Here is a 26869-nt window from a genome sequence, read left to right as displayed (position 1 = left end):
ACATGGAAATAAGAGAATTTTTTTTTTAGTTTCTAAGCAGTTTTGAAAAAATGGGATCCATATTTGTTAGAATATGGGCTAAGCTGCTACAACAATGGCCCTGAAATAAGACAGCTCAAATAAAATCAGAGTACGTTTCATTCCCAATTCATTGTCATAGGCTATTAGCTTTGATCTGCGATGCTAAGCTCCCAGTTCCTTCTGTCTTGTCACTCACATTGTCTTCGTCTGCATAGTTGAAGTTAGCGCACCACACAAGTCTGCCTTCCAGTCCATGTGCAGAAAGATAGAGAAGGAGGGGACAGCAAACTCAATCCTTTGAAAGCATGCTTTCTCAACAAGGGCAATATCACCTCTAAGGGGGCAAATGCTGATTCTTGAGGGATAGAAGGGCAAAACAATGTTAGTCTTTTTATGGATAAAGCACATATATTCATATAAAGTGCACAAGCAGATATACAATATATGAAAAGTTTATGGCAGAAATTGGAGGGGGGTGGGTGGAAGACCTTAAAAGTCTCCTCAAGGCAGTGATAATAAAAGAAGATTGAGAAAATCTGTGTTAAAGGCAAGCACAAAAAGTTGCACACATCTCTTCTGCTCCCAAGAACTTAGTCACAAAGATAAACCTAGTTGCTAGGGAATCTAGGAAATAGATTCTAGCTGGGTGGCTACTGGCCCAGAGTAAACTCAATTTCTTCCTATTTGAGCCTCTCCATCAGGCGGCTTGAGTGTTCTCACGACATGACAGTTGATTTCTCTCAGAGAATCCAAGAAACTACAGTGGAAGTAGCAATGTCTTTTACGACCAAATCTTGGAATCCACACACTGCCATGTCTACTACATATACATAGCTATACAGATCAATCCTGATGTAATGTGGGAGGAACCTACATAAGGGTGTGAATACCAGGAGGCTAGATTTGGGGATCATCTAGGAGATTGGCTTTTTATTTGGAAGTATAAACAGAAGCTTTCATGTTTGTATAACTGAAAAAATCATTTTGGTTAAATTCTACTTTTCCTTCAAGGCCCTGATGAAATGATAACTTCCTAGCCAGATTTCATTGCTTCCTCCTTTGTGATTCTAAATCACATCATTCTCATCTCTGGTGCAGTACCTATTACACTGTATAATGACTCACTATGTACAAGGCTGTCTCTCCAATGAAAACACAAAACTGAGGTTTACTTATTTTGATGCCTTCCAAATTCACAACAGTGTTGAACTTAAAAAATATATATATATATTTCAGCCACTGTCAGTTCCTGGTGGGGAAACCAGCCTGGGACCAAGGTAAGAAGCCTTCTAAATTATCTATTTAGCTCATTGCTGATTGCCTTATACACCTAAACAACATGTGTAAAACAAACCCAGAATACAAATTTATTCATTTCCATGAGAGGTTTAACTTCTCTGTTGACCAGAATTTTCATATAGATAACTTTACAGGAGCAGGCAAATTAAAATCTAAAATCTAGAGATCTAGATGAGTTTTATAGGAGAAAGTGTGTGCTTCAATGGAAAGCAATCTTTGTTTAGATCACACCTTTCCAGATTATCCGATTCCAGCCTTGCATTGCGGTTGAACTATCATACTTTATTAGTTTGTACTGAAGGAAAGCTAGAGGGATGTAAAATAACTCTTGCCTCTACTAGGCATGTAAATTCTGTCTGGAGGAGGTTCAAGTGACTCCTCTCTACTATGAAAGAGGCTAGCTCTGCTTTCATTTACACATTCATTTCCATTCTCCCCGATCTGTAAATATGTTTGTTCTCTGGCTTCTACCTTTGAACTGGTTGTAACATCTTACTGGTTCCCTCATTTAATTAATGAGTTCAATAAAATAACATTTATTTTATATTTGTGTGAGAATCGTGATTTTACCTATTCTTAAAAATGTCCTTCAACGGCCCATATATACAGGCCAGGAGGGATTGGTTGGGTGATCTTAACCAAACTAAAAAGGCACACACTGGAATTATACAAACCTGGCTTCAAATCCTGACCCTGAAGATCTAGAGGCCACTGCACTTTGCACCCTGAGAGACATGCCATTCACACTGCAGTTTCTGTGAATGGTGCCTCCCTGCAAAGCACTTGGCACAGGTCTGCATGGCATACATGGCAGTGCCCCTTCCAGCGCAAGAGCAATTTGTGTGCATGGCGTGTGTCTTAGCAGAGAGCCTGTGCTTTGTCTTTGCCTTGGTGACAGATGAGATGTTTTATGAACCAACAATACACGTATTTGTGCTTAACTGTCATAATTAAGCAAACAGCATGGGAGTAAAAACGAATAAGGGAAAGAGATAAGAATGGCTTTTAAATGTTAATAGCTTTGGTCAGCACTGTCCAACAGAAAGTGTTTTGTTTTTTTTTAACGTTTATTTATTTTTGAGACAGAGGGAGACAGAGCATGAACGGGGGAGGGTCAGAGAGAGAGGGAGACACAGAATCTGAAACAGGCTCCAGGCTCTGAGCGGTCAGCACAGAGCCCGACGCGGGGCTCGAACTCACCAACGCGAGATCATGACCTGAGCCGAAGTTGGACGCTTAACCGACTGACCCACCCAGGTGCCCCCATAAAGTTTTTTAGTGATGGAAATGTTCTTGATCTGTGTTGTCCAATAGAATGGTCACCACCTACACGTGGTTATTGAGCATTTGAAATGTTATTAGTGTGACTGAGGAACTGAAGTTTTAATTTTAATTTAATTTTAATTAACATATTTAATATATGTACCTAGTGGCTACCATATTGGACAAAACTAGTATTGATACAAGTAGAAAGACATACTTCTAGACTCAGAAAAATGAGAGATGTAGGTTTCTCAAGCTTTTTTGGTGCAAAGACCCACATATTTAAAAAGCACTGACAAGATTTCATTTTTTATGGCTGGGTAATATTCCCTTGTATATATATACCACATCTATTTTTAAAGTTTATTTATTTATTTTGAGAGGGAGAGAGCATGCAGATGGGGCACAGAGAGAGAATGAGAGAGTGTGAAAGAGAATCCCAAGAAGGCTTTGCACCATCAGCACAGAGCCCAATGAGGGGCTCAAACCCACAAACTGCTAGATCATGACCGGAGCTGAAATCAAGAGTTGGATGCTCAACAAACTGAGCCACCCAGGTGCCCCTACCACATCTTCTTTATCCATTCATCTATCAGTGGACACCTCGGTTGCTTCTATATCTTGGCTACTGTAAATAATGCTGCAATAGGGGAAATGGGTGAAATAGATAAAGGGGATTAAGAGTCACAAACTTCCAGTTATAGAATAAATAAGTCACAGAGATGAAAAATACATCAAAGGGAATATAGTCAATAATACTGTAATGACATTGTATGGTAACATATGGTGACTATAGGTATCATGGTGAGCATGGAATAATGTGTAGAATTGGCAAATCAACATGTTGTACACCTGAAACTAATATAATATTGTGCCAATTATATTTCAATAATAAAAAAATTGCAACACACACAAAAGTAATAAAAAAATAAAAAATAAAAACCATTGGGACTCCAAAGAACTTTTATTTCTGTGGGTTATATCTACCAATAATTATTATCCTAAGAAAAATAGAAATTTAGAGATATTTATAAGTCCTTACCCCATTAGTCCTACTGGGGTCCTAATAGAAATATTTATTAGTCCTAAACCCATTATTTTTATGGAAAAATAGCTATATTTTCCAAAACAAAAGAATTCTCATAGCAGGCCTAAGACCGCTATCCTTTGAAAGGCCTGTTTGCAAGGTTAACCCTTAGCTGGTATCTGGGAATCTTGATTTCAGGAAGGTTCCCACCATTCCATAACTGATAAGAGTTGTTTAATATGATTGAACATAGTCTGCACAAACAATGCAGTTTATGCTGAACAGCTGCTTTCCTTCTGATAGTCTGGAATTTTGGTACTGCTATGCAGACGGTGCCTATGTAAGCAGTCTCCAATAAAAACCTTGAGCATGGAGTCTCTAACGAGCTCCCTTGTGAGACAAAACTTCACACATGTCACAATGCCATAATGAAGGAATTAAGCACATCCTGCTTGCCTCCACTCGAAGAGGATTCTGGGAAGTTTCTGCCTTGTTTCCTCTGGACTTCACGCCATGTTCTTTTTCTTTTTGCTGATTTTGCTTTAAAGCCTTTCATGGAAATAAATCATAGCTGTGAGCATGACCATATGCTGAGTCCAATGAGTCTTCCTAGTGAATCACTGAACCTGGAGGTGATCTTGGGGACTCTTTACACAGTCCCCTTCATTGGCCCTGCTCCCAGAATATCAAAACCCAGGATTATATCCCATACTGCAGAGGACTGGAGACTTCTCCCTGAAGAAACTGAAAAATGAAGAGAAAAAAAGGACTGCAAAGGGTAGAAACAATGAAAAAAAGCAAAGGAAATTCCAAAAGTAAAACTACAATTAATATCTTTAAAACAATAAGAAGGGGCACCTGGGTGGCTCGGTCGGTTAAGCGTCCGACTTCGGCTCAGGTCATGATCTCACGGTCCATGAGTTCAAGCCCCTCATCGGGCTCTGTGCTGACCGCTCAGAGCCTGGAGCCTGTTTCGGATTCTGTGTCTCCCTCTCTCTCTGCCCCTCCCCTGTTCATGCTCTGTCTCTCTGTCTCAAAAATAAATAAACGTTAAAAAAAAAATTAAAAAAAAACAATAAGAAAACATATTGCATTTATGAAGAGTAGGAAGCTATAAAAAGAAGAAATCAGAGAATAAGGAAGAAAATCCAATAAAATGGAATTCTGAAAAAAATGGCTAGAAGATAGAGTTGAAAACCTGCCCAGAGCAGTTAGGGGTAAAAAAAGAGAGAAAGAGATGAAAAACAAAAGAAAGAAGGAGACTGAAGGATCAATCCAAAATCCAACCAAAAAAAAAAAAAAGAGAACAGAATAAATGGAAAGAAAGAAATTAGTAAAGTAAATTTCACCACACCACACAAAAAAGAGGCCTCAGGTTGAAAGAGCTCACCAAGTGCAGACCACAGTGAATGAAAAAAGGAATCACCCAACGTCACCAAATCATCAGATTTCAGGATACCAGAGAGAAGATTCTAAAAAGCTTTCTTTTGGAAAGGAAAAACAACATAAAGGGATACACAACATAATGATATCAGATTCCTTCACAGTAATACTGACAACAGACATTTTAAAATTACATCTTAACCATTCTGAGGAAATTCATACTCAGCCAAACTGCAATTCAACACCTCAGCCATGAAGAAAAACACTTTAAGATATGCAAAGACGTTGAAAATGTACCTTTTCTCAGAAAGTAAATGGACTAAGTGCTTGAGTAAAATGACTGAGTCAACCAAACCAGGACCTAGGTAAGAGGATCCAAACCAGGAGAGAGGGGAAACAGGACTACAGCTATACACTAAACCTAGAGAACTTTATCTTCTAGTCTTTCTATTCAGAATTCCATTTTAGCTATCATATTTCCAATTTCATAGAACACTTTCTTGTTCTCTAATTGTTTCTTTCCATAGCATCCAAATCCTATTTTATGGGTACAATCCCCTTTTTTTATCTCTTTAAAAATACTAATCTCTAGGTTGGTTGCAAACCTAGAAACAGAGCAGATGTATGTGAAGAACGAGACCTATGAGAAAGAAGTCTTAAGGGAAAAAAATGAAGTTGATAGATACTTGCATTTGTTTGAGCACTTAACAGCATTTGAGTACTTGGGAAAAACCACAGATTGATAGAAAATTAGGTAAATGAAAAAAGCAATCTTACCTTACCCTTGGCTCAAAGGCTAATCATATTTACCTAATCACAATAATATAAAACCTATTGATTTAACTAATTACTGAGATAAAATCTCAATTGAGAGGATGGAGGAAGTAGAAGTAAATAGAGAGTATAGGAGTTAAATCCTTACCATAATGTATCAATTCTCATTTTATAAAAAAATTAAATGATATCTAAATCATTTAAGTCAAGAAGTAGTTATAAAGTATACTTACACTTTAAGACTTGAAGAGGTAAATACTAGAAGAAAAAATTAAGAGCTGAAAGTAGTTGCCCCAAAGGAGAAAAACAAGGACTTAGGAGGAATGAACGTGTGTCTCATATTTTTGTGGCAAATTTTTAAGAATAACTTTATTTTGTTCAATGATATATATGTATTGCTTTGATTTTAAAGTGAAATTTAAAAAACAATTCGATGATAATTAAACCGGAAGCTTTTACAGTCCCATATGCCAAGTTCAAGTACACTACGTTGTTTCCTCTTCACTCAGCAAGAGCACCTTGTGCTCAACACCCAACCAATAAGAAAACTCTTAATTGATTTGAATAAAGTACTTCTTTCTTTATACTCTTTTTTTTTTAACGTTTATTTATTTTTGAGACAGAGAGAGACAGAGCATGAATGGGGGAGGGACAGAGAGAGAGGGAGACACAGAATCGAAAGCAGGCTCCAGGCTCTGAGCCATCAGCCCAGAGCCTGACGCGGGGCTCGGACTCACAGACCGCGAGATCGTGACCTGAGCTGAAGTCGGATGCTTAACCTACTGAGCCACCCAGGCGCCCCTCTTTATACTCTCTTTATGTTCTAGGCACTTTTTTGAAAAAACCCTTTGTTGAGGATGCTATGTACTGGTATGAAAAAATCTCCATGATACACTGTCAAGTGAAAAAGGCAAAGAAAAAAAAAATGACCACTATATCCAAGAGGGGAAAAATGTAGATCTGTTATGGCTTGGATATGCATAAAATATCTCTAGAATGATAAGCAGTAAACTAGTATTAATGCTTATCCAGGGTAGGTGAATTGGAGAAATGAGAATTGAGTTGATAAGGAACAGGGGAAAGAGGGAGACTTTCCATTGTACACTTTTTTTTACATTTTGATCTTCAACCCTATAAAACCATTGCCTACTCAAAAAAATTTTTTTTTACTTTCAAGTCATACCTCTTTTTATTGGTACAAAATTACAATCTTATCACACATTGAACTTGCACACGTTTACACGCCAACTTGAAAGTTAATTACCAGGCTTTTAATCATCACAACAATAAATCTATTAACCTATGTTAAGATTACAAAGGCCAAATAAGATAGAAAGAGTAAACCTGTGGATAAGCAGGGACATATGGATAATCCCCATTCAACTCTAGGGAATTGATGATTATTTCAAAGACAGAATGGTTTCAATGCCTAGGTATGTAAATATAGTCTTTGCTTTCTTCCTTCTTTAAACCTAGCTCAAGGGTTTTTAAATTTTACAGTGCAGGAGATTTTCTCCCAAACTGACAAGGCTGAATATTCAATCACACATAATTTTTACTACACATCAGAATCTCCTTATACTTCTTTATTTTTTTAATGTTTATTTTTGAGAGAGAAAGAGAGCACAAGCAGGGAAGGGGCAGAGAGAAAGGGAGATAGAATTGGAAGCAGGCTCTGGCTCTGAGCTATCAGCACAGAGCCCGACGGGGGCCCAAAGTCACTGACTGCAAGATCATGACCTGGGCAGAAGTCATATGCTTAATGGACTGAGCCACCCAGCCACCCCAGAATCTTATAATTCTTTTAACCAAAAGGGGAAAATATTCATACTTTTTAATATTCTTTTTTACCCTATCATATTATGACCATCTTTTGATTTTGTCAGATTTCTTCTACAACATGATTAGTAATGGCTGCATAAGTTAACATATTAATATATTAATTAATACATTATATACTAATTATTCCATTGTATCGATGTTCTCTGACTTAAATTATTTTACCATTTCCCTATTTTGGGACATTGAGTGTTTCCAAAGTTTCACCATCATAAGCTAAATCACAACAAACATCCCAGTAACTAACCTTATGTACATATCCATTATTATTTCCTTAGAATAAATTCTGAGAGGTAGGATTCCTGGGTCAAAATGTAGCTAAAAATTCAAGAATTGTAACAACTATGGGCAAAATGCCCTCCAAAAACCTACGTGACTGTTAATGGGAAATTATATTTATAAGGTACTTAAGGGAAAAGACAGAGGATACTTAACTGATTCAATCTGTGAGTCTTCAGGTACCCCCCAATGAAGCCCCAAATCTCAAACTGTAAAATGTTGCACAGGTAACATGTGAAAAAGTAAAACAAAAAAAGAGGGTGATGAACCTTGATATTAAAACCACAGCTTTCACATGTATGCTGCAAGAAATGTAAAGGCTTCAGAGAAAGAGGAAAAAGAACTCTTAGCAATGACACATCACTGAAAAATGGCAGACGCAAGTTCTCAAAGCTTTCCAATTTAATGTCATTTTAAAAGGCCATCATATTAACTGTTAGTAGTTATAATAGTCAAAATTATTAAAGCACTTTATCAGTACATCCATATCTTGAAGGAGAAAATGCCATAATAGTTTGTTGGTGTTGACATTTCAATGGAGAAAAGTTAACATTTTAATACAACCTATAAGCCCCCACTCCCTGAAGTTGTATATTCAACACCATAATTTAACACCATTCAAAATTTGGAACCTGAATATGTAGTTGTGGGTCAAAGTAGGTCTAAGTAAATTGAGAAAAAATAATCTTTCCAAATCGATGACTCAAAACACTATATGTGGGTTTTCCTTTCACTTTTCTATATTTTGCAAAATTTCCTTAATAAAAGAAAGTATATAAACATAAATTAAGGAAGCCCAAACTTATTATTTAGGAAACAAAAGTGTCAGTGTTGCATTCAAACTATCACCCTGACATCAAGAAGTATTTTTGGATGAGATAGATCATATTATACAATTCTAGAAATCATAAGAACAAAATGTAACTTTCTTAAAAAAGAGCAACCCCAACAAATTATATAAACCATACAATTCTCATAGATCAGAACTGAATAAGTTTTGTTCACCACAACAAAACATCCCCAGATGCAAAGGTAAAGAATTACTGCATGTGATAGCTCGCTCACTTCCCCTCTCAAATAATAAAATAAAATAAATAAAATAAAATAAAATAAAATAAAATTACACTTAAAGTTAAAATAAGAAGTCCCTAAGAATCCTGATGACTAGGGATAGCAAAACACTACCCAAGTCTTTAAAGCATATGCAAAAACAGATATACAGAAAAGATGAATTAAGGATGCCTTTTGATTTTACAAGACAATTCACAGTATCATTCACAATTTTAAAGGATTCTTTAAAGTACTTACACTTTTCCTAATTACTAAATAAAATAGAGGTATTTTTATTTTCCAACTCCCTAAAAAGAACGATAATTACAGTATTCTCAAATCTCCAATATGCCCTCATTTTTAAAAACCCCATAATCCTTGGAAGACAGCAGACTAAATTCCAGCACTTTTATATCAAGCCAGGAATTCCTTTTTCCTAATCCTTACGGACTAAGAAATAGACACGCCTTTTCAACTCAAACTAACCAACCGGGTCTTGGGAAAGAGCAAAGCAAGCTGAAACAATGTCACCAGAACTTGGACTTAGAAAAAAGTGCCAAGAAGCATGACAACACTGGACGTTCCGTTCTGCAAAATGTCAATCATTTTCCACTCCCGACTCCCATCAACTCGCACAAACGCCGCAAAGATTGGGAGAGGGCAGTATAGTACTGGTACTGGGTTGTCAAAACAATTCACCTAAAAACTAAGCGTCCGTTCAACCTGCTCCAGCGAGAGGACCGGAGGCCGACCCAGGCCACAGGGAGAAAAGAGCTGATACTGGTACGAAGAGCAGCCCCACCCGCACCCCCCACCAAGGCTGGAACGTGAACAGTGTCCTAACAGGTATGCAGCGCGCCTCTCTGGAGACTCTTGGAACGTACAAATCGCTGCAATAAACAGCCGGCGGGGCGGGCGTCCTCTCGCCCTCCTGGGGCGGCGCGACAGCCTCTCGGCTCGGGGACAGCCCGGAGTCCGCAGGCCAAGCGAGGCTCCGGGGCGTGGCCGATTCCCCTCTGCTATCAAAGTGGGCTGGGGGCGGGACCGCACTCGCTATTTACACCATTCCAAAGTCTGGAACCTGGGTATGCAGTTGTGGGTGAAAGCAAACCTAAGCAAACTGAAAAACCAAAATCCCTCAAAACAGATGACTCAAAAAAAAAAAAATTGACTCAAAACACTATGTATGGTTTCTTTTATTTTTCTGTACTTTGAGAAATTCCTTTCATTAAGTAATCTACTACTCTAAAATAAAAAAGCTCAAACTTACTATTTAGGAAACAAAAGTGTCAATGTTGCATTCAAATGACTACTACCCTGATATCAAAAACTATTTTTGGACGGAGATACAGCGTATTATGCAATTCTACAACGTAATTTTTTTTTTTTTTTTTTAAGAGCAACCTTTTAAAAGAGCCGGAGCTCGTCCGCGCGGTTTCTCTGATTGAGAAGCGAACACCACATGCTATTGGAAGACTCCTCACCACCGCCCGGTGCCCTGCAGCGTAAAGGACCATTTACTAAAGAGTGGTCTCCCAAGCCTCGCCCACACAGCGCCGCGTCCACAGAGCCTGTCCAGACACGGGGGGATTGCTGCTGGGACCGCGAAGCCGAGCGACAAGTGCCGGTGAGGCGTCCCACGGTTATTCGCAGACCCGCTGGCGCCTCCGCACACACAACTTGAACAGTGCCTGAAGACCGGCCTACTGAGGAGTGACAGTTACTGGGGAGCAGGAGGCCCGGGGCGGGGGGATAGGAAGGGAAGCGGAATCTGGACTCGCACCCCGCGACACGAGGATGCCTCGGCGAGGACCCCGCTGGCCCGCCCGCCCTTGCCAGCCCACCCAGTGCCAGTAGCCCCGGAGGACGGACTAGGGCAGGGAGCCCTGGGGGCAAAGGAAGCGCTCACCGCTTCAGATGGTCCGAAGCCCGCCGAGCTGCGGGAGTCGCGGAGACTAAACTCGGCGCCACGGCCCCGGCTGCAGCTCGGGTTGCGGCCCCGGCGGGAACCGGGTCCCGGGGCATCGCCGGTTGCTCCCACAGCACCCGCGCGGCTCCCAGCGCTGGGCGCACGCCTCCCCTTTGGCCTCAGGGCACGGGGCACCACGCGGAAAGCCCCACCCGCTCCGGAGGACGGCCAATGGGCGCGGAGCGCGGGAAGCTGGGGGCGGAGCCGGAGCGGCCAGGCGGCCCCGCGACGCAGCGGGCTCAGAGGTCCTCGCCCACCGTGGAGAGATGTACGGGCTTAAGAGTCACCTGCCTTGGAAACGTGTGTGTCAGGTGAGTGTGGAGGGACCAGGGGACGCACATTCCCCAAATAAAAGATCTGTGAGAGTCTGAGATGTTGAGGACACGCTTGTGATTTTGCGGGGTCTCTTTCTTCCCGTTTTAGACTTCGTCTGCTGTTTGCAGAACACTAGCCACACTGTTTGGGGAAGCGCGGAATGAGTAACAGCCTCTGCTTTCAAGGATATCCCAATCAGTCAGGCGGAGGAGCAGATGGGTAAACAAGTGACTAGGAGAGTCCTCACGAGACGCGTTCCAAAATCAAAAGTCATGTTTTGCAGCGGGGGGGATGTAGGGTGGTGGTGGGGATTTCTGCCAGGAGAGAACCAAAAGGCTTGTTACCCTGTAATACTTGTGGTCATATACATCTTTTTCGTCTTCTTGTTTTCTTAATGACAGCCATGTAATACGCACAACAGCTAAATGTTTCAATAACACCAAAAATACATGATATGCATTGAAAAGAAAGTTTCCATTATCCACTGCTCCCTCCTCCTTCCCCCAATTTTCTCTCCTTTTAGAGTATCACAGTTAACGGATTTGTCGTATGTCCTTTCAGAGACACTCAGTGCAATAAATATATATATATACATATATATAACATATATGTAATATTACCTATTACAATATTACATATATGTATAAAAACTCTTCTCCAAGTATTTTTTTTATTTAAAAAATTTTTAATGTTTATTCATTTTTGAGACACAGAGACAGAGTGTGATTGGGGGAGGGGCAGAAGGAGGGGGAGCCACAGAATCTGAAGTAGGCTCCAGGCTTTGAGCTGTCAGCACAGAGACTAACACTAGGCTCAAACCCACGAACCATGAAATCATGACCTGAGCTGAAGTCGGATGCTCAACTGAATGAGCCACCCAGGTGCTCCTCTTCCCCCAGTCTTTTCCCTCTCTTCTCTCTCTCCCTCTGTCTGTCTGTCTGTCTCTCTCTCTCACACACACACACACACATAAACACACATACACACACACAGTACTCTACACAGTTTTGCCACCTTGCTTTTCTTCATGTAACACTATACTTTGGACATCATTTTTGATGATTGCATAGTATTTCATCAAATGATTGAATGCTGCAGTCAGTAGTTATATTCTTATTTGTAGCCACTTGGCATGTGAACAAATAAATGTCTGTCTAGACTAAATACGTAGGTGTTGAATGCTGAATCCCAAGGTAGGGACTTTAAAAATTCTGATAAATGTTGCCAAATTGCTCTCCATGTAGTTTGTGTCAGTTTATGCTCCCACAGCAATTTATCAGGGTGCCCATTTCATCACATATCTCTATACATTATGTTATCAAACATAAGTTTTTAAAATTGCCATTCTGTGAACTGTCTCTTCATATCCTTTGCCCATTTTCTTTTTTTTTTCTTTATTGTTTTTTTTTTTTTAAGTAGGCTCTATTCCCCAATGTGGGGCTTGAACTCACAACCCTGAGAGCAAGAGTCTCATGTTCTACCAGCTGAGCCAGCCAGGCACCCCTTTGCCCATTTTCCTATTCAATTGTTGGTCTTTTTTTTCTTTATTGTTGGAGATGATAGATAGATAGATAGATAGATAGATAGATAGATAGATAGAAAAAGAAATATTTATCTATCCCTTTCTCTATATAAATAAAATTAGTCCATTGTGAATAAATTGTTTATCTTTCCCTCATCTTGTCTTTTCGCTTTGTTTTTTGCAATGAATTATTTTTTTATTTTCATGTAGTCACATTAATTGATTTTTATTTGTTTCTAGTTCTTTTTAATCTTAGAAAGGCTGTCACTACCCCCCAAATTAAGAAAAATTCTCCCATGTTTCCTTCTAGTATGTTTGATATCTATATGATTAATCCATAATGCAGATAAGCTACAATAAAAATAATATGTTACAATAAAGAAATAATTCAGAACAAAAGATATTATCAGATAATTGTCCAAAGAAGATAACCAAAAGGTGAATAAGCACGTGAAAAGATGTTTCTAGTGTCAGTAGCCATCAACAAAATGAAAATCAACACTGCGATGAGGTACAACTTCACACCCACCAGAATGGCTGTAATCAAAAAGACAGATAATAACAAATGTTGGTATCTTAGTCCATTTGAGTTGCTATAACAAAAATATCTTAGCCTGGATGGCTTAAACAACATTTATTTCTCACAGTTCTTAAGGCTGGAAAGTCCAGACTCCAGGCACCGTGCAGATTTTATGTCTGATGAAGACCTGTTTCCTGGTTCAAAAATGTCTGTCTTCTCACCACATGGCAGAAAGGGTGAGGTAACTCTCTAGGGTCTCTTTTAAAAGGCATTAATACCATGTGTGAAGGCTCCACCTGTGTGACCTAATCATCTCCCAAAGGTCCCATCTCTAAATAGCATCACTTTGGGGATTAGGTTTCAACATATGAATTTTTGGGAAATGTAAACATTTTACTCTGCAGCAGTTGGCAAGTGTTATGAACTGAATTTTGTCCCCCCAAATTCATATGTGGAAGCCCCTAACCTACCCCACTGTGACTGTATTTGGTGGTAAGGTCTTTAGAGAGGTAATTAATGTGAAATGAGGTCATAAGGTTGGGGCCCTAATCTAATATGACTAGTATCCTTAAAAAAAAAAAAGAAGAGACATCAGAGATATATATAGATAGATACACATAGAAAAGACCATATGAGCACATAACAATAATGTGACTATCTGTAAGCCAAGAAGAGAAATGTCAGGAGAAACCAAACCTGTTGACATCTTGATCTGGAACTCCCAGCCTCCAGAACTATGAGAAAATACATTTCTGTTGTTTAAACCGCCCAGTCTGTGGTATTTTGTTTTGGCAGCCCTTGAAAACTAATGCAGCAAGAATGTGAAGAAATTGGAACCCTCATGCAATACTGGTGGGACCAGTAAAATGTAAAATGATGCAGCCACTTTGGAAAACAGTCTGGTAGTTCCTCAGTTAAACGTAGAATTACCATATGACCCAGCAATTGCACTCCTACATATACATGTATGTCCAAAACATATGTCCACATAAAAACTTGTATATGAATGTTTTTAGCAAAATTATTCGTAATAGACAAAAAGTGGAGACAACCCACGTGCCCATCTACTGGTGAATGGATAAAGAATTGTGATATATCTATATAATGGAACTTTATTTGGCAATACAAAGGAATAAAGGACTGATACATGTACAAGATAGATGAACCTTGAAAACATTATGCTAAGTAAAAAAAGCCAGTCACTAAGGATTATATATTATATGATTCCATTTATCGGTTTTTTTTTTAACGTTTATTTATTTTTGAGACAGAGAGAGACGGAGCATGAACAGGGGAGGGTCAGAGAGAGGGAGACACAGAATCCGAAACAGGCTCCAGGCTCTGAGCTGTCAGCAAAGAGCCCGACGCAAGGCTCGAACTCACAGACCGCGAGATCATGACCTGAGCCGAAGTCAGCCGCTTAACCGAATGAGCCACCCAGGCGCCCCTATAAGTTTTTTTTTTTATGTTTATTTATTTTTGAGAGAGAGAGAGTGCGAGTGGAGAGGGCCAGAGAGAGAAGGAGCCACAGAATCTGAAGCAGGCTCCAGGCTCTGAGCTGTCAGCACAGAGCCCTACATGGGGCTTGAACTCATGGACCACGAGATCATTTCCTGAGCTGAAGTTGGATGCTTAACCGACTGAGCCACCCAGGCACCCCTATACGATTCCATTTATGTGAAATGTCCAGAATAGGCAAATCTATGTAGCAAATGTAAGTGTTTTAAGTTTGTGACAGGCTTAAATGTATGCTTTTTTTTTCCCCCTCATTTGGTCTAAAAATATTGATCCCCATCCACGGGCTAAGACAGAATGAATGGATCCTGGCTAAGCCTCTGACATGGCAAAATCCCGTGGAAGTGATGTTTAGGTACATCCTACATAATGGCTGGGAGGAATGGAAAGAAAAATTAGCGGTGCCTGGCTGGCTCAGTCAGTAGAGCATGTGACTCTTGGTCTCGGGGTTGTGAGTTCAAGCTCTGTGTTGGGTGTACAGACTACTTAACAAAAATAAAATCTTAAGGAAAAAAAACACAGATTACTGGCTGCCTAGCTCTGGGGTGGGATAGAGGGATTATAGGGTGAAGGCTAGGGATACAGGGTTTCTTTGGGGGGTAATGAAATGTTCTAAAATTTATTGTGGAGATGATTGCATAGCCCTGTGAATATACTAAAATTCACTGAATTCTACACGTTCAATGGATGGTATGTGAATGGATGTATGGTATGTGAATTGTATCACAATAAGCATGTTAAAACAAAATCAGTATGCAAACTTCACTGGACAAGATGTCAAAGTTATATGACCAAATATTTCATACATGAAAAACCTCAAAAAAGTATATTTTGGGGAATTTATTAGCCTTGCTGTGAGATTAATTGAAAAGTAAACAAGGAGAATGTTGGCAGAGCTAAGCAAAATGGCCAAACTCATAAGTTGATAAAATTATTTATTAGGACAACTATTAATGAACATACTAAGGCAAGCACAGAATCTATGAGATTATTCATGTTTGCCCCATAATCTATTTATTTGGGAGAATATTCCCTCAGAACAATCCAAGTGAGAAAAATGAAATATTTATGGCACCACTGTCTATAAAGCAAAACTAAACTGGAAATACCTCAAATGCCTGATAATTTGAAGGGTGTTTATTAAAGTAGGAAACATGGGCTGCATTAGTAAATGGGAAAGTACAAACAAAATAATGAGAAAAGTAGAATTCAAATGAGTTTGTAAACGCTGATGAGTGTACATAAATAAATGTACGTTGTTGAGTATGATGAGGAAATGTATTAAATGGCACCAGGATTCCTTTTAGAAAGAAATTTCATTTGGAAAAATAACTTGATAAGCTGTTTCGGGTATAAAGTGAGACTCAAAAAAAAAAAAAAAGCATGGATGTAATTAAAAGCCTTAGCAACACAAGAAAGTTGCTCTGCATGTAAACACTGGAGGAATTTATATTTGCTCTTGGGAGAGGGGAAGAGAGTGGTGACAGGAGATGGACCATTCAAGGAAAGGTGGGTGGGAGAGAGGAGTTAGGAGGACAAGTCTGGTCGCTGCACAGAGTGAAGGGCTAGTGGGAAATCTCTGGTGATAGTGTGGGAAAATGGACTTTAAAGAGCAGGAGTACCAGGGGCACCTGGGTGGCTCAGTCAGTTAAGCATCCGGCTTCAGCTCATGTCACAATCTCACGGTTTGTGAGTTCGAGCCCTGCGTGAGGCTCTGTGCTGACAGTCTGGAGCTTGCTTTAGATTCTGTGTGTGTGTGTCTCTCTCTGCCCTCCCCCCACTTGGGCATGCACTCTCTTTTTCTCAAAAATAAACAAACAAACATGTAAAGAACAGGCATGTCTAATATGTCAGTTTTAACTTGTTTTCTCAAATCTTAAAATCTCACTTAAGTTGTGTGTGATTTTGTAGAAACTGAAGAAGAGGCTGAATATGAGGCAGTTGGAATAGTGAAAAGACAGCAGCCATTGATACATGGACTCACGGCCAGAGAAGACAAGAAAATGAGCCCCTTAGAAATTATCGGTAATTTTGGGAAGGATGGATGTTTAGGCTAATCTCCTTGAGATTACAAAGGGAAGGGAAGCTCTGGCTGACATTTGCCTTACATAAAGGATGGGAAAGTAACACGAAGTAAATGTAGGTGTTTTAAGTTTGTGACAGGCTTAAATGTATGATTTTTTTTTTTTTTGCTTCTTATTCTAAAAATATTGATTCCCATCCACAGACTAAAACAGAATGAATGGATCCTGGCTAAGCCCCTGCCATGGCAAAATCCAGTGGAATTGATGTTCAGGTACACCCTGAATAATGGCTGGGGGGAATAGAAATGAATGTATAAGATGGAAAAATTTACACCTATTCTCTTAGCAGCAGGGCCTGAGGTAGTCAGGCTGTCCAGTTATAGAAAAATTGTTCTATGTGTTCTACATTAAAGTGTTACTGGAGCAAAAAATATGATCACATGGACAAGATGGCTGGGCTGTGCGAAAAGTTCAAAAGAACTAACGCATAAGTGACTGTCAGTGAGCATGTTGAAGTTCTTCATTGCCCAACTCCAGAATTCATGACTTCCACTGACTTCGCCAGAGGAGGGTTACTAACCAGCCCTAATTTACAGATGGCAGGTCTGTGGCACAAGGCCTAGAAGTGATTTTCCCAAGGTTATAGAGCAAGCCAGAGGGTGAGCCGAAAATAGAACTGTACCTCATACTCCCATGCAGGCTATATGATAACTTGTGTACTGTCAGCAGAGTTGAGGAATGAATGTCCTGGAGAGGTTAGCATAGTTTTATGGCTAAGGGAGCCTTGCTCAACAATTGCAAATGCTACTTGACAACAGCAAATGACCCACATAATCCTATAAACAGCAACAACCTAGACACTTAAGCAAAAGTTTCAGGAAAAAAATTACTGTTTGACAATTGAGAAATTTAAAAAATACACAGCTCCACAATCATGAAGCCACTACTTGTGTAATGCATACGCTCTAGAGATCCTCACTGTCTTCCTCTAAGACTTAAATTCCAGCTGACAACTCTCAGCAGTGTAATATCAGCAAGCTGTACAGGACCTAGCAGAACTATCTAAACATTTTCAGAAGTGTAGGATTTTCTGGATTTCTAGAAGTGTAGGATTTTTGGCCTCAGTGATAATGTTCTGTAAGTTGCCTTACTGAATTAACAGAACTAGAAAGTACAATGGGATAGTCAGATAGTTAGAGCCCCAGGGCTTAGCCACTAAATTTATGTCTCTTGGGTGCCCGGGCTCTGGAGGGATTGCTCAGCTAGGTACTATTCTGTGCCTGAGCCTCTATGCTCATATTTTTAGGAAAACCAAAAAAGCGAGTACCACTATTAGGTAACTGTTCTTCAGAGTAGACTTTTATATTTCACTAATCTAGTCAACAAAAAGCTTTAAAGATTTATGTTTTCAGGAGTGTTGTTAATCCCATTCCTGTTTTCCAGAAAGGGCTCTTGATGATTTGCTGTGTGAAGTGGATTAATACTGTCGGGCCAGCTCTAAGAATATCACACACAATCACAGTGTCTGGACTTCTTGACTCCAAATTCTCTTCCCTGCATAAAGGAGGCTGCACTGTTACTGCTTTAGCTCAGTGCTTCAGTCATGCCTTCCATGAGACCCTGACCAAAAAAGATAAAATCTAAATGTACAGTGGAAGAAAGAAAGTGATACATCCAGCAACTATTTCTCAGAGAGCTGTCACTTAACTGGTAAGAGTGGTGGAAGGCAAGCCCCTTTCCATAGCGTAACATCATATCTGAAACCATCTTACAGAAGCCCCATAAAAGGCAGGAGTGATAGAGCTGCCTGGACAAAACGTACATCAAAGTATCCACTGATAGGGGCGCCTGGGTGGCGCAGTCGGTTAAGCGTCTGACTTCAGCCAGGTTATGATCTCGCGGTCCGTGAGTTCGAGCCCTGCGTCAGGCTCTGGGCTGATGGCTCAGAGCCTGGAGCCTGTTTCCGATTCTGTGTCTCCCTCTCTCTCTGCCCCTCCCCCGTTCATGCTCTGTCTCTCTCTGTCCCAAAAATAGATAAACGTTGAAAAAAAGAAAAAAAAAAGTATCCACTGATAAAATCAGGGTTATTAGAAATGTTACCTTTTGCAGGCAATATTTTATTAATATGTATATATATTTTTTTAATGTTTATTTATTTTAGAGAGAAAGAGAGAGCAAGCAAGTGCACAAGTGGGAGAGGAGCAGAAAGAGAGGGAGACAGAATCCAAAGCAGGCTCCATGCTAACAGCACAGAGCCTGATGTGGGGCTCGAACCCATGAACCATGAGATCCTGACCTGAGCCAAAGTTGGATACTTAACTGACTGAGCTACCCAGGCTCCCCAGTATTTTATTAATATACTAATAAGCCAATTATTGTGAAGTGAAGGAATAATCCAACATCCAAATTTACATGAAATTTTTTTGCTCTCTCCATCTCTTTTAGCATAAGTATTTTGGCTGCTACCAGTTTTGTTTTGTTTTGTTTTGTTTTCCCTTTAAAGCAGCTCAGTGACATAGGTTAGGATTTTCTGGGTTAAATACGCATAAACACAAAGTTTAAATACATTTGGTGTGGGAAGTGGATCTAGCATTATCCAGAATACCTTTTGAGCATTTTTGGCCATTCTGTCTAAATTCTGGCTACCCACAGGATATGTCTCTGCTCACTGAAGGGATAGTCTGTGTTTCACACAGAAGGAAGAGAAATCTGAAAAGCTCCATGGAGTCAACAGTGCATCTGGGTTGCCCCTTTGCTCATTTCTACTCCTCCCTTCTCAGTTTGACCCAAGTTCTATGGTACAGTTCTGTTTATTATAAACCTTCATTAAGCAATTTCTGTATGCACGGTTCCAACATTTGGACTATTTTCATTGATTCATGTATTCATCCATTTATTCACCAAGATTTTTGTCACTCCAGGGAACATAAGCATCCCCTACCTTTAATAAGGCTGTAGTTGAATGAAGGAGATAACTACCATGACAAACGCAATGTAAGAATATATGAAATAAGTACTAGAGGTAAGCTTTGGGGTCAGAAAGGCTTAAGTTCAAGGCTTTCAGCTCTGCTATTTATGAACCAAGTGACCTTGGTTGAGTTATTGAACCTCATTGAGTTTCAGTATCACCCTCCAGGAGAATGAATGTGACAGTTCTCTTTCTAGACGACCCTCAAGGACCCTGTATTCATGCGCTTGTATAATTCCCCTGCCTTGAATGTGGGCTGGACCTAGTGACTTACTTCTAACAAAGAGAACACTGTAAAAGTAATGGGATGTCACTTCCATGATGAGGATTCAAAAGACTGACCTCTCTCCTGAATTTTCTCTATGACTGTCTTAGCTTATGTGCTTAAATGGAGCAAGCTGCCATGTTAGAGAGTCCCATGTGGCAAAGAACTGAGAGAGGCCTCCAGCCAACAGCCAGAGAGGAACTGAATCCTGCCAGCAAGCATGTAAGTCAGCCTGGAATCAAATCCTTTCCCAGTAGAGACTGGCGATGACCACAGCCCTATCTGATCCTTGACTGCAGCCTGTGTAGCAGCGGACCCGGCTAAGCCAGCCTGGACTCCTGAACTTACAGAAACTAAGAGATAATAAGTATTGTTGAAAAACACTAAATTTGGGGGCTAATTTGTCACATAGCAACCGATAACTAGTACAATGGGATAACAATTCCTTCCAGAATTACAGTGAGAATCAGAACATATATGAGGATTAGAATAATGACAGTAATGGTAATGACAACGACAACAGGGGATCCCAGCTAAGCTTAAATTAAGATTCAGAACCTGGCAGAAATGCTACTATTGTGAAGAAGTTATATTTAGTGCTTGAACCCCCTGAGGAGTACAAGAAACATGAAAGTACAAAAAACAAGGTATCACATTTCTCAATCAGGCCCAGACTATGTCTGACTCTGATAGAAGGGGACTTGTTGAGCAAAGCTAAAGTAGCAGGTTTGTGAGAGTTAGTGAACAAGAAAAGGTGTGTGGGGGCCCAGGTGACAAAGTTTCACCAAGAACTGGGAAGAGGGTTACTCTCCCACTTCTGCTTAGATTGGAGCATGGCTACAACTATAAAGTGAAGCCAAGAGATAGTGCAGTTGTTCAACTCAAGAGTTCCTGCCTTGGGAGTATGGAGCGTAGGACCCTCGATGGGGAGGAAGGGTTCTCATGGGGGATATTGGCCACCATGAAGGAGACAAGGCCCTCCTGCTTCTCCTGAGATTGGCACATAGCTATTTCTATGTTTGTGGTTGATAAACAGTAAAAAAGACTATGAGAAGGGAAGTTGAGTACCTATGTCTCTGTAAACCAGTACAGTTGGGGTATAGGTGCCTTTAAGGACATACAGAGTTCTGACAGGCAAAGAAAGGAAAATAGACATTCCGAACTGAGGGAACAGCACAAGTAAAGATTCAGAGCCGTGAACATAAATCATTTCCTTAGGGAAAAGTAAGTTGTCCTGTGTGATCAGAGAAAGGAGTAAAAACTAGTTAACATCTCCTATTCTGATTCTTTTTTTAAAAATTTATTTATTGTTTAATTTACATCCAAGTTAGTTAGCATATAGTGCGACAATGATTTCAAGGGTAGATTCCTTAATGCCCCTTACCCATTTAGCCCACCGCCCCTCCCACAACCCTTCCAGTAACCCTCTGTTTGTTCCCTATATTTAAAAGTTTCTTATGTTTTGCCCCCCTCCCTGTTCTTATATTATTTTTGCTTCCCTTCCCTTATGTCCATATGTTTAGTGTCTTAAGTTCCTCATATGAGTGAAGTCATATGATATTTGTCTTTCTCTGACTAATTTTGCTTAGCATGATATCCTCCGGTTCCATGCACGTAGTTGCAAATGGGAAGATTTCATTCCTTTTGATTGCTGAGTAATACTCCATTGTGTGCATATACCACATCTTTTTTATCCATTCATCCATCGATGGATATTTGGGCTCTTTCCATACTTTGGCTATTGTTGATAGCACTGCTATAAACATTGGGGTGCATGTGCCCCTTCAAAACAACATACCTGTACCCCTTGGATAAATACCTAGTGGTGCAATTTCTGGGTTGTAGGGTAGTTGCATTTTTAATTTTTTGAGGAACCTCCATACTGTTTTCCAGAGTGGCTGCTCCAGTTTGCATTCCCACCAACAGTGCAAAAGAGATCCTCTTCCTCTGCATCCTCGCCAACATCTGTTGTTGCTTGAGTTGTTAATGTTAGCCATTCTGACAGGTGTGAGGTGGTATCTCATTGTGGCTTTGATTTGTATTTCCCTGATGATGAGTGATGTTGAGCATTTTTTCATATATCTGTTCACCATCTGGATGTCTTCTTTGGAGAAGTGTGTATTCATGTCTTTTGCCCATTTTTTCACTGGATTATTTGGTTTTTGGGTGTTGAGTTTGCTAAGTTCTTTATAGATTTTGGATACTAACCCTTTATCTGATATGTCGTTTGCAAATGTCTTCGCCCATTCTGTCGTTTGCCTTTTAGTTTTGCTGATTGTTTCCTTCACTGTGCAGAAGCTTTTTATTTTGATGAGGTCCCAATAGTTCATTTTTGCTTTTGTTTCCCTTGCCTCCAGAGATGTGTTGAGTAAGAACTTACTGCAGCTGAGGCCAAAGAGGTTTTTGCCTGCTTTCTCCTTGAGGATTTTGAAGGCTTCCTATCTTGCATTTAGGTCGTTCATCCATTTTGAGTTTATTTTTGTGTATGGTGTAAGAAAGTGGTCCAGGTTCATTTTTCCGCATGTTGCTGTCCAGTTTTCCCAGCACCACTTGTTGAAGAGACTGTCTTCATTCCATGGTGTATATTCTTTCCTGCTTTGTCAAAGATTAGTTGGCCATACGTTTGTGGGTCCATTTCTAGGTTCTCTATTCTGTTCCTTTGATCTGAGTGCCTGTTTTTATGCCAGTACCATACTGTCTTGATGATTACAGCTGTGTAATACGTCTTGAAGTCCGGGAGCGTGATGCCTCCAGCTTCGGTTTTCCTTTTCAAGATTGCTTTGGCTATTCAAGGTCTTTTCTAGTTCCATACAAATTTTAGAATTGTTTGTTCTAGCTCTATGAAGAATGCTGGTGTTATTTTGATAGGGATTGCTCTCCTATTCTGATTCTTATTTAGTTTCTACACTAGTAATTCTCAGACTTTGGGTATCAGTTTCCCTTTACCGTCTTAAAAATTAGTGGTGACCTGAAAGAGCTTTTGTTTATGTTGATAATATCATTTGAATGTTTATGGTTTAGAAATTCAAACAGGTAACTTTTTAAAAGATTTAGTCTTAAATCATCTAAAATAATAATAAACAAATTAACAAAAATAGCATATTTTTATGAAAATTAATTATATTTCTCACAACACAACGGAAATAAGGGAGAAGCATGGCACTCTTTCACATTTTTGAAAACCTTTTTTAACGTCTGGTTTGATAGAAGGCAGCTGGATTTTTGTATCTGTTTCTGCATTAATCCCTTGCAATATCACATATCAAGTCACCTCTATAAAACAGCATTCTATGCTTGTGAGTGGATGACAGCAAAGATGACAAATCAGGTTTTCATTCATAAAAATAGTTTTGATCTCCCAGGACCCCTGAAAGAATTCCAGGGAGGGGCACCTGGGTGGCTCAGTCAGTTAAGCATCAGACTTCACCTCACATAATGATCTCGCAGTTCATGAGTTCAATCCCTGTGTCAGGCTCTGTGCTGACAGCTCGGAACCAGGGGCCTGCTCTGGATTCTGTGTCTCCCTCTCTCTGCCCCTTCCCTGCTCATGGTCTCTCTCTCTCTCTCTTTCTGTCTCTCTCTTTCAAAAAAAGACATTAAAAAAAAAAAAAGGGTTCCAGGGACCCACAGAAGTCCCTGGGCCACAGTTTGAAAATCACTGCCCTACAGCAGGAGCAGTGGATATTCCTGAGAGAGAAAGCCAGAATTTACAAATGTAGTAATTGTTGATGAGAATAGTATTCATAATATTAATAGCTAACATTTGTGGGGTATTTACTATGCGTTATTCTAAGCACTCACAAGAACAACGAAGCGGTCATAATTATATTTTCCAGATGAGGAAACTAAGGACAAAGAAGTTAAGTTAACTTGCCCAAATTTCCTTTGGTAAATGGTGGTAAGTGGTGGTGAGGCTGGGCTACAAAGACAGGCACGCTGGCTCCAGAGCCTGTACTCACCACTGTACTGTCCTGCCTCTCTGAGGGACAAAGGCCTGCAGTATAAATGACAAAAGGTTGAGTCATCCCACTCATCCACCCCTTCTCCCTCCCCTCCCTGCCATTTTAGATTTCAATGCTCTTTTCTCTTTCCCTGCATGTTTAGGGAACTCATATTTCTTTTCACTCTGCAGTAAGTCCTTGTACATTGCCCGTTGTCCATTATTCCCACCACTCCACAGAAGCTACTCTCTCTAAAGGCACCAACGACATTATAATTACCAGATTCAGTGGCCGCTTTTCAGTCCTCATCCTCCTTGCTCTTTCAGATATGGGATATTATTGGCCATTTTCTTTTCATATCAAAATTCTCTCCTCTATTGGTTTTTCTGACACCAGACACTTCTATTTCTCGTACCACCTCTCCAGTAATTACTCTTCCTTGGCCTGTCCCTTAACTATCTTCATTCCTCAGCGTTTGGTCCTAGGCCCTTCTTTCTTCTCATTCTATAACTTCTCCAACTGCCACATCATTTACCTCCATGGCTTTAATTATGAAATCTCCTGTGGTCTCCAACCCAGGGAATTACCACCACCATCTTCTGTGAGCCAGACGCTTGGGAGTCATTCCAGACTTCTGCTACCTCACGCCTAGGATATGCCCCAAGGCTTACTGGATCTACGTCTGAAACATTTCTGAAGTGTCCCTGACCCTAACTCAGACCGTCCTTTTCTCCTACCTGGATTATTAAATAAGCCTCATTTGTAGCTCACTTTCTTCTCATTCTGGCTGCTGACAGTTCCTCCACAGCAGCAGGAGCTGCTACTCTGCCTGATGTAGGCACTGTCATTACATCATATCCTGTATTATTGGTGCAGCCTGGACTTGTGCAGCACTGAGGCTTTGTACACACTACTATTGAAATATGCCTTCTTCATCCTATGTGTGACTAGGTTACTCCACAGCCTGAAACCACTTTCCTGATTCCCTGTTGCCTTCAGGATAAAGCCCAAACCCCAACACACTGCTCTAGTTATTATGGCTTTGTAACAAACTACTCTAAATATAGCAGGGTAAAACACTAACCATTTTGTTAGACTTGTGGATTCTGTGGGTCAGAGATTTGCATAGGGCGTAGGAGGAACGGTTTGTCTCTCTCCTTTGTCCAGGGCCTTACCTAGGGGTGTCTCCATAGCTGATGACTGGGACCATCTGAAGGCTCTTTGCCTCACAGGCTGTGTGGAGAAGATTCAGATTGCTGACTAGAGCACGTATGTGTGGCCTCTCCTTCCAGCTTGGTTTCCTCATAGCTTGGTGGTCTGATGTCTTACATGACATTTCAGAGTTCCAAGTCCAAGTGCTCCAGCAAACAAAGTGGAAAGCTACGTGGCCATTTATGTCAACCTCTGGGTTCACACAGTGTCACTTTACATTCTGTTGGTCACAGGCAAATTTGTCCAGATTCAAGGGGAGGGGACATAGACTTTACCTCTCAATTGAAAGAGTATCAGTTCACACTATAGATGAGTATATGAGTTTGGAGATACTTTGGACATCTATGGAAAATACAATCTGCCACACAAACTATACTAAACCCTGCCCACAAGCCCACCCTCCCCACCTGTCATCTCTCCTTGACCTCCTTGCTCCAGTGACACAAACTTCTGGCTGCTGTCTTCTGCACCTACTGCTTTCTCTACCTGCACACTCCTATACCTCCTTTAAGAGTTACCTCAAGGGTCAGTTACTGAAGGCAGACTTAGGGAGGCGTAAATAAAAAAGGAATGGTCCTATAAGCTTTCAAGCAAGAAAAAACAAACTAAAACAAAACAGGTGGCTTTAAAGAGTTAAATCCCATTTTGGAAATGGCAAAAGAATAGAGATAAGGATCCCTCAAACAAAATAGAATCCAGGAATAGATACAAGAATACAATGGAATGTAATATTTGACATATGAGTGGGAGGGAAAAGAGAGATGCCCAAACACTCACCTAAGAGTCAGCTTTGTCTAGTAGGCATTGGAAAAGTAGGCATTTGTCAGACATCCCTCTTATTTCCCCTTGAATTATCTACTCTGTGTATGTTCCTCCCAGCTCTTCCCTTCTCTGCCTGGGGCTCCTGGACATATCCCCCACAGATTCTGCGCCTTCAGGGTCCACATCACAATCGCACAAGGCTGCCCAAGTGTATTTCACTCTACTGAAGGATTGGAGAAAATGACAGGAAATCATGATGTAGGAAGGGGAACTTAAGAGTTGTATGCAAAATACGTTTTTTTCCCAGAAAAGCCCTATGATGTTTATGTCACATGTGAACAATGTCTATTTGACAATGTATTTATTGAATATCCTCTCTGTATCAGTGACAGTTCTAAGTTCTGGAGATAGAATGGTGTAGAAGATGGTGTTATGGCTCCACCCTTATACCTTGGGCCTTATAGTGCACACCATCCTACTTCTAATTGTCAGGACCTGCATCTTTTTGCCTATTGACTTTCTTTAGAAGCCAGAACATGGTATGACCATGGGTGAGTGGGTCCATCAGGCCAGGAGTACCTACGAATTAACATACCCTCAAACAGCCCTTATTTAGTGACTAACAGGAGTTGGTATATTAATATCTCAGCAACCACACCCCTCAGGGTGTATTCGAGATTCAGGGCTCCTCTGCAGGGTTAAGCTCCAGTTACACACAGTGATGACTTGGCGATAATACATCCTTTATTGTCTGCCTTCTCTGCTTCACTTCTCCACATCCAGTCTTGTGAGTTTGAACATCATCTATATATTTTCAACCCCCATAATAATATCTCTAGCTGGACCTCTTTCCTGGAATCCACACTCATAAATCTATCTACCTGTCTCCATTTGGATGAGTAACAGACATCTCAAACTTAA

The 26869-nt window shown here is 40.3% G+C and overlaps 1 protein-coding gene and 1 long non-coding RNA gene across 9 annotated transcripts in view; one reads left to right on the top strand and one right to left on the bottom strand.

Moving 5' to 3' along the window:
* The window catches only part of ZNF638 (zinc finger protein 638), a 138066-nt gene extending 127156 nt beyond the window's left edge, over positions 1-10910 (bottom strand). For 3 of the 8 annotated variants that reach the window (XM_047851996.1, XM_047851989.1, XM_047851994.1), the window contains exon 1: positions 10845-10910. The gene's annotated coding sequence lies outside the window, so the exon portion shown is untranslated. The remainder of the gene's footprint in view (positions 1-10844) is intronic. The other 5 variants (XM_047851988.1, XM_047851992.1, XM_047851991.1 and 2 more) reach the window with 4 other exon arrangements.
* Positions 10911-11107: 197 nt separating this feature from the next.
* Positions 11108-20369, top strand: LOC125162877 (uncharacterized). Its single transcript, XR_007151206.1, has 6 exons — positions 11108-11215; positions 11328-11446; positions 16688-16801; positions 17004-17072; positions 18244-18510; positions 20144-20369. It is a non-coding gene; the product is annotated as an uncharacterized LOC125162877 (long non-coding RNA).
* The last annotated feature ends 6500 nt before the right edge of the window (positions 20370-26869 follow it).

The sequence above is a fragment of the Prionailurus viverrinus genome, chromosome A3, assembly GCF_022837055.1.
Source record: "Prionailurus viverrinus isolate Anna chromosome A3, UM_Priviv_1.0, whole genome shotgun sequence".
Taxonomy (NCBI): domain Eukaryota; kingdom Metazoa; phylum Chordata; class Mammalia; order Carnivora; family Felidae; genus Prionailurus; species Prionailurus viverrinus.
Note: the sequence above shows the minus strand (reverse complement) of the source record. Positions and strands in the feature narration are given on the sequence as shown.